Raw genomic sequence first — 8962 nt, forward strand, 5'->3', positions numbered from 1 at the left:
AACAAGGAGACATCCTTAATTTTTACCTTACATGGTAAAAACCTGTAGATCTTTACAGTATGTGGATTCCAACCAATGAACAAATTGGATGGTGATGTAAACCAAATTGGATATTTGGATAAGCTTGTTAATGTTTTATTTTGTTTTTGTACATATTGTAAATACTCGGAAGTGTTATGGAAAGTATAATTTTAAAAGCTAAGTCTTATCTGGGGGTTCTAATTATGTACAAAGTATAAGAATATATGAAATTGGTTAAAATGGCAACCAGCCACAATTTAGGTCGGCAAGATATATTATAATTTATAATGTTAATATTAATCCATCTGCAAACTCAGTTTGTGGACAGTAAATATGGAAAACATTCCTCAGCACAATATCAAAGGATTGGGCTTTACATGTAAAATCAAAAAAAAAAAAGAAAAAGAAATCTGTTGTTACCACAAAATAATGTTACCTTCTTGGGTCTAATGCCACTGTCTGCCACAACCCCTAACATTTGCAATAAGTACCAATTTGTTTTCTGGCTACAAACACTTCTGCCCTTATTCCCAATATATTATCATCCAGTTTTATAATGAATAGTTTTATAATGGATGATCAGTATTTACATTGTTGTTCACTTTTAACTGACTGTTCCTGGAAGTACAAAGTCACCAATTTAATACCATAGTTCAAAAATTTCTTGTTTAAATGTTTAAAAAATTCTGAGCATAAAGGGAACCAAAGAATGTTTTAAAAATGCAAAAAAGGGAAAATGGAGGGTATGTTCGTGTTAATCACACAATGTGTATATATGTATGGAATAGTAAAAAAATGTGTAGTCTACTTGTACCAGATCATAAAACTAAATGTGTAACAATTTTTCATTCTGCAGACCTTAATCATAGAATGTATTTTTATCTGAACGCTTTAAAGTGATTGTGAAACATGTAAAAATATCTTCAAAGAAGACCACAGAGTATTTTAGTAATACAGGTATATATTGTGGGAAAGCATGTATAAAGTTGTATTTGTGTTCACATAAATAGAGCCAACTATATTTTTTTCTGTCATATACTGTGAATTAGTGTGTATATATATACACACACATATATATAGCCATGTATGTTTGTATACATTTTTGTACAGATTTATCTACAAATGTCCAAATCTTGCTTTGAATATTAACGCCAAGGATAAGTATTTTGTGTATAGATGTTCATAAAACTAAATAATTTTGTCATGTAAACATTTGAGGTTACCATACAGCAGACCAAATTGTTTTTCACTTTTCCAGTTCAGTTCTTTCAGGAATGTTTTTGTACTAAAATCTAGTGAACACAATATTTTTGTACAATGATGTTTTTGGAAAAATTTACAATTCCAGCTGTGTCATCTAATTTTCTTTTTAATTTCTTTTGCTCAATCATTTGTTGCCGTCATGTTTGTTAAATGTGCTTTTGAAAGGTCCACTTGTTTATTGTACGGATCAATGTGCCAACTACCTATTGCGTATTGTGGTGTTTGTACTAAATGCTGTCATATTTGCCACCATAAATTTGTGTGTTTAAAACTAGCTGCTAGTCATTTTGACTAAATTACCATGCATCTTCCCCTTACAGTAGCTGCTTCATGTTCCTCTGTGCCAACAATTCACTTAACTTTCTGTGGGAATTCCTGCTATACTGTGGATTGGCTTTACCGTGTATCTAAGTGATATAAGCTTTAAAAAAAAAAAAACATAGGACTGATTTTGCACTTTAGAAAAACTGGCCATTTGTTCCAGCTTCCGTGGGAGAGTGAGGCAATCCCTCATCCTATATAGTTTCAATGAATTGTGAAATGAGACTTAAAAGAAGAGTTCACAGAAGTGAGAGCTGTTCAGGTCTAATCCCCCACAAAGAGGAAGCCTGCGGTTTTGTGATGCCGTTGATCGACCTCAGTAACGGTGTGCTGAAATACCTGCCGCGCTTCCTCGTTCCGAGTAAACAGTGAACTTGCAAGAAGGGCAAAGACGGGGAATCAGGAGCTGTGAAAATCCTGGCTGTGTCTTCCCCAATAAAGAGGCCCCTGCACTGTGTGTACACACAGAGTTAACCCTGCCAGCTGTGCCTTAGGAGGGGAAAGCTTATACCCTGTAAATGATCCCCCTCTCAAACTAAGATTGTAAATTTTGCTTTGCTTGCTTCTTTTATGTATATCTACCTCACTTTTATTTTTTATTCTTTTTTTTTTTTTTGGGGGGGGGGGGGGGGCAGGTATTTTATGCCTTCAGTCACACAAAACAGCATGCAATTTCTCGCAAGTTAGTGAGTTTCCCAATAAAAAATGCTCCTTTTGTCCAGATGCATTATTCCAAACACTTAACAGAATAAATTAATACAAACATCTTGCCTAAATGTGGCAGGTGGTTTTGTGTGAAAAGGTATAGTATTAGCTAAAGCATTCATGTTACCATTCAGTCATGGTCCGACTGAGCACCCTTGTTTTTTAAGATTTTGTTTTATTTTCTAGTGTAGTAGGCTGTTGTAAAGACCCTTTGCTGTAAATGTGCATGCATTTTATACACATAATAAAGTCTTATCTTTCATAACAGCGTCTTCTGGACTTTGTGATTTGTTCAATCATCAGTCTTGTGTGAATTTGCAGTTCAGCCCAACATTTCTGAACCCCGCACACGGGACCCCCATTCCCCCGTCACTTCGGACATATTTGTTTTTGAACAGAGCCCAGCGGCGTTGGCTCCGGCGGTGGGTCGTGACTGCGAGCGATGACTCCTCTCACACAGCCGTGAGATAATGCCGGAGGTCTGGAGAGGAGCCTGAGGAGCGCTGGCTGGAGCTGGGGTGGGGAGGGGAGGGGATGGGGAGGGCTGGGGAGGGGAGGGGAGGGGAGGGATGAGACGTGTACACTCCCGACTCTGGCCCTCTCTCTCCTAGACGGCCACAGCTGCTCCGTCTCCGCCGGTCACGCCGTAAGCACCTTGCCTTGGGGGAAAATAAACCTGCCCCATGATATCAGAGGCTGAGGGGCCCTGTGCCGGCAAGAAGGGCAGTGATGAAACCCCGTCCAAAAGTAGGACACTTTAGTGCACCCTTCTGAAAACAAAGCATAGTCCTCATGATGAACTAGTTAGCTATCCATGTACCTAGCTGGAGTTTTTGGTTAGTGCGTTAGTTAATGTACAAATCGTTGTCTATTGGGGGCATTTATACCATTTCTGGAGCATTAAAACGACAAGGGCAGCTGGGTTGACAGGTATGAAAAATTCCAATGCGCAGTATAATGTCCAGTGATAATTCAAATCTTAACAGAGTACTTATGAGTCCATTAGGGACAATATGTACTCGGTAAGAAATGATTTATCACTGAAAATTTTAGTTTGTATGACAAGCTGGAAATCTAAAGTGTTCCTTTTTTAGTACGAGGATAAATAGGATAAAAAAATGTCAGCTACGGTTTCAGGCGTAGGCTATTAAACAACAAGTGGCTTCTGAAAGTTAAAGGACATAGCAAAAATGTTGTACTTAGGTTAACTAATTTTTGTGGAGGAATGATGATTCACATGTAAGACTGGTATGAATGATCAATTCTGCAAAAAGAATTTGAGGTAAAAACAAAACAGATCATCTCCTATTACCGTTCAAAAGTGAAACTACCTTTTCTGTTTGTTTTTTTGTACAAAATTATGCACAAAAGAAGATGAAGCCATACACCAATCCTATCGTAGGGCTATCAGAGACTGTTGGCCATTGCACAGTGTGAGTTCTTATATCAACCTACATTGCTGGTTGGCTGAATTGTCTGATGTGAGGGGATCAATGACATGCTTAATGACATGTCTTCCTAAAGTAAAAAGGTATCAACCTATTCATTTGTAATGCCAAGTGATGCTAATGGTGGAGATAATGCTATGCACATTAAATCCTGCTAACACTGTGTGCAATATATAACTATTTTATTGCTATTATTTGACTATGATAACAAAAAAATGTGGCTTGAGTATTGTCAGTGATAAACATTAGACTTATTTATCATTCAATTTGTAATTTGAATCACACATTTCTAGTGACAAAGTTTTAGTGACCCATTTTGTCTCTCATAAATCTATCAATCCGGGGAAGTGAGTGTTGCTGACAAATAAACAATCTTTTCCAGTTGACTGAGTAGAAACTGTAGGAAAATTAAGTCACAGAAACTTCTCAAAAGCAGATTTATTACTATGGACACAACTGAGTTGTATTGCCGACGAGAGAACGCAGCTGGGTTTTCTTTCTGTGATCAAAAAGCATGTGCAATCTCTAAGGGGCCATCTCAATTTGGCACAGATACTTGCCTGAAGGTAATTACTTTAAGTAGGTCAAGTCTGCTCGTTTCTGGCAGGGTTTTGTATCCCTGTTATGAAAGGCAGGCCCCCTCTGGTGGGCCGAGACACCTTGAACGAAGTCACATTCATGCTTTGGGTCAATCCTGTCTTTATTGTTTGGCTTGAGTCAGGAGTTCAATAAGATAATCTGTGTGCCAAAATGGAGTTCTCGTTCTCATTGGACTAACCCTATATAATCCAGTCAGGTTCTGTTAGGTCCAGCTACACTCAGTGACCAAGAGCTTGGAGGATGTGTTCATCAGGACCCACATTTTTCATTCATTTTCAATATTTACCCATGTTCATCTACGTAAAATATCTCTATGAGGCCAGGCTGATGTAAAAGGCTTGCACAAGCTTTAGTATGAATCTAAGGTACTTCAGTTGCCTGACTCACTCTAGCAGAACAGAAGTTATGGACATCCTGACTGGTGATATGTTGCTTGATATAGGTGAAACATTTGGTTTGGTATGGCATGTTTTGGGTGTTTCTTGTGCACCAATAGCTGTAGAACCTAGTTATCCTTGAGTCTCCTGTTTTCCCTGACTCAGTGCTTCCACACCGAGGGAAAATCCATGTAATTCTGATCTGGTACATGGACATAGTCTCATCCAGCTTGGTTTGATTAATGCCATGTGCTTTGGTGACTTAATGGACAGAAATCCAAGCAGAACGCAGATGTAACGACCTCCAGACACGTTCAAATTTGCTTAAGCTACGCCATGGTTCTGACCCAGACAAACAATGTGACAATCATAACTACAGTAAATGAAATTTGTACAGACAAGTTTAGTTTAAGAACCATGAAATGGTTATCCTCTCTTTCCATGCTCCGCAGACCAAATATCCATGTTTATTACATGCCAATATTGCAAGGGTAAACACTGAAGAATGTTTCATTGTATTCTGTTCGGGATGCTACATCTCTCATTTACAAATTTAATATGCTTTGAAGCCAGTCCACTCTACATGGGGCATGCATGAAATAAAACAGAACCGTCAGTTTTGCTCTACATAATGTTTTGATGCTTTTTATTTTTTTGTGTCCTCCCTGGGGGTCCAGATGTTGTCTCATGATATTTCTGTGAATTGCTGTATTGTCCACCCAAACACATTGCAGGGGGCATGCAGGGTTTTGTTCCATAAACTCCCCATTTTCTTCTGCTATATAGCTGGGTTTGTGATTGGATTTACTGACTCAGTACACTGGCAGAAAATCTGAAGGCTCTAACCAGGGCCCCAGCCAAGAGGAACAGGCAATAAGGGAAAGCAAAGTAGACCCCAGCACTCAGGACAGTCCTTTGGGGTCCTCAGCCCACCGATGTAGCCATGCACTAGCCACGGTTGTCACTGGAGGTTCTGAGACGCTGCCCAACAACTCAGCAGAAAGGTCACAAAGAAACAAATCGACTTGCAAACGTACTCCTTCCCATTACATTTCAGGGAGGGACCAAGATTTTCTCTCATGCTGGGTGCTGATCAATAGCTCACAGCTGAGGCCCCAAAAATCCTGTTTCAATCCAAATCACCCCCACTCCCTCTCTGCAGGGTCTGTTTTGTGAAACACAAAATTGGAACCTGATGTTTCTGACTTAACACCACGGCTTCAGTGCCATGGCATCCTCTGTGGGCCTTCTCTCATTGCAGGGAGTGAAGCATAAAGGCTGTTTCTCTGGGCATCCCTCCCCAGAGGGCCACAGTGCCATTGGGCATGAAGTGACCTGTTGGGCAGCACACTGTTAATGCACGTATGATCTGGCTCTGGGGATGATTAGGACACAAATGTTACTTTGTGAATGGTACCTTGCTACAGAAATGTTAAAAGAAATATGTTTTCTCTTAAAGTATTATGTAGCATACTGTGAGGTCCTGTCCTTGATTCAACTGTAACTATGATGTGGTATCTATTCTATCCTCCTGTGAACAAGATAAACCTGCAATGAATTTCCAACACATTTTGAAAAAGAATTTTAGTGAGCTGTCACATAACATTTTATAACTTCTTCATGCTGAACACAGTCAAAATGCATCATTATTGGTAAAACAACTTTTGTCATTGATGACAGGTTATTATATTATCTTTCAATGACTACATCAAAAAATAATTGTATTAATATGTTAAAAAAACCGTAGTCATTAGTTCCACTTATACTGATAATTTAGTACCAACTCTGCTCCATGTCTAACCTTTCAGTATACACTCTTGCAAGGTGCATTGGATAAAATGTTATTTAATACTAGCTCTGTTGTCTGTTCGTCTCTGTAGGCCAGTTTAACTCTTACTTAATGTGTAAAATATAACATTTTAAATAACTGAGACATCTAGCATCTATACGTTCTGGTTCTGATCTAAAACAACTGCCTTTCATATGCATATATCTCAATTGTAATGACACTTCCTATGGCCAGTTTACAGGGGGTTCACTCTAGCTCTTCCTAAGGCTTCTTGTCAGATCTGGAATAGAGTAACAAAAAAGGATCTTTACTACACATGGTACTGTAGTATCACCAGTAACTGTAACTTCTTAGTATGACTGTGGGTTAATATGTTCATATGCCGGCAGAGAATGGACAGTCTTTTTTTTTTTACTTTAAGGACCACAGGTATGCATTCAGCAGAAGAATCAATACCAGAAGTCCCACTGTGATCAATGGGGCTGCGCACACTCAAATGTAGAGAAGCCAGGCTTGTTTAATAGTACAACTCTCTGTCCTCCAGGCTGATACAAAATCTAGCTGAGGTACTGCCGCTGTCTTTAAAAGCGGTCTCTTTTATTAGTGGAAAAAAGGATTTTAGTGACAATCTTTTGATGTTTTTGTCATCCAACATTTTTATCACATTTCACCAATTTGCTTAACACCCAAGAAGCGTGGAGTGAGAAGGATTGCAATATCCAGACTGTTCTTTGCCTTCTGAGTCCTTATCCATTAGAGACAATGATGACAAATGGCTCAAACTCAAAATCAGAACCAAATAATATCATTTAAAAACAGTGCTGTTCCATGCCAATATCTACGGCGCAATGGAAATGATCTCACCGACCACTGCATAAATTCTGAAATCTGAAGCCACTTGACATAATCTCACTTTATTTAAAAAATATGGATCTTTTAGTGCCTTCATTTTGTTAATGGGGTACACACAGGGCAAGAGATAGGGCAATGGGAGAGTATAACAAGTCCACCAGTTTGTTTGAGTTACTTGACTATGTTGCCTAGGTTACCTGGCATGGAACCAATGAGCTTATCTCCTTGGTTGAATGGGTCTGAAGTGGAGCCTGCAGTACTGGTGAAGGATGGCCGTTTATCACAGTGGTCACCCATTATGTAATTTTCTTGTTTTTTCTCACAGCGAACCAACTGTATTTTGTAATATCGGCATCATTGTAAATGACGGCGCGCCCCCCAATGCGTTTTCCGAGAATTAAATAAAGTTTGATTGACTGACTTGATTGAATTACTCTTTAAGCGTTAAACTCGTTAAACGAATAATTACCTTTATATATGTTCCGAGCACTGTTTGTATATTGCACATTGTTTCCCCTGTGGGTTTGTTCAAGCTACCAAGGAAATGTTACCATTTTACCCTCTGGTGGTCACATGCTGATCCACATTCATACCAAGGAGATTTCTGTGTTTCACATATGAAAATACTCCCATATACCAACAGATTGTTCACGCTCAGATGGTTCATTGTTATTTCTCTGCTGAATTCAGAATAATCCGATGGAATAAATAAATAGTAAATGTTTTTGGAGAATAAAACAATATTTTTTGGAGGAAACCAGCACAGCGGCACACCTCCTATACTTACCTGAAAGCAGAAGACTTTCCAGGAATGCAGACTCAATTGGAAGGCAACGCTCGGAAAGTAATACGGCAAGGGGTCCAAAGTACCACGCTGAAACAAACCCAAGAAAGCCACAATGCCATTTACCCGACGTAAACTTTACCAGATGTTCAGCCTGACTGTCTAAATGTACTAAACACACTCTCCACGTGATTGGTTGAAGCATGATCCCAGTCGATCACCTGAATTCTTGAAAACAGCAGATGTCAAGGCCATAGTTGTGCTACTGAAAACCCCTTCACAGCCCAGGACACTACTGAAAAGGTAAAGGAAACAGAGCAGATCAAATATAAAGTGCACACAACGTAAATACTCCTAGAAACAGCTGGTTGTCGTTTGGAGGGCAGGGTACACAAAAACATACAGCCATTCATGCAGGAGGAGAAATGTCGATGAGGTATTTAAGTTAGCGGCAGCACATGTCAGCTTGGTCGCTTCACAATGACGGGAAAACAAAAACTAAAAACATTTATATGGACCTGTAGATGTGTTCGGCTATGTAGGTATTCTTTCAGGAGTTTACAAGGCCGACACAAGAAGTCTTATCTTAAGAAAGAACTGTGAGGACAGATAGTTCCCTCAAGATCAACTGTCCTTATCCTGATGGTCTGTATACTTATATGTATCATATTTGCATTCAAGTGGAATCATTTGATATCATTTATGCACAGCAATTTGTGTGATGTATTCTTATCAGTCAGGGAGTTTTTCCTTGCCACTGTTGCCCTAGGCTTACTCTTTGGGGGTCAGTTCTCTGTAAAGC

The 8962-nt window shown here is 39.2% G+C and overlaps 1 long non-coding RNA gene across 1 annotated transcript; it reads right to left on the reverse strand.

The window, feature by feature from the left end:
• Positions 1 to 6302: 6302 nt before the first annotated feature.
• Positions 6303 to 8962, reverse strand: LOC118230468. The gene is made up of 3 exons (XR_004765849.1): positions 8382 to 8962; positions 8164 to 8250; positions 6303 to 6804 (listed from the first exon to the last, which is right to left on the reverse strand). It is a non-coding gene; the product is annotated as an uncharacterized LOC118230468 (long non-coding RNA).

This window comes from Anguilla anguilla, chromosome 6 (genome assembly GCF_013347855.1).
Source record: "Anguilla anguilla isolate fAngAng1 chromosome 6, fAngAng1.pri, whole genome shotgun sequence".
Taxonomy (NCBI): Eukaryota; Metazoa; Chordata; class Actinopteri; order Anguilliformes; family Anguillidae; genus Anguilla; species Anguilla anguilla.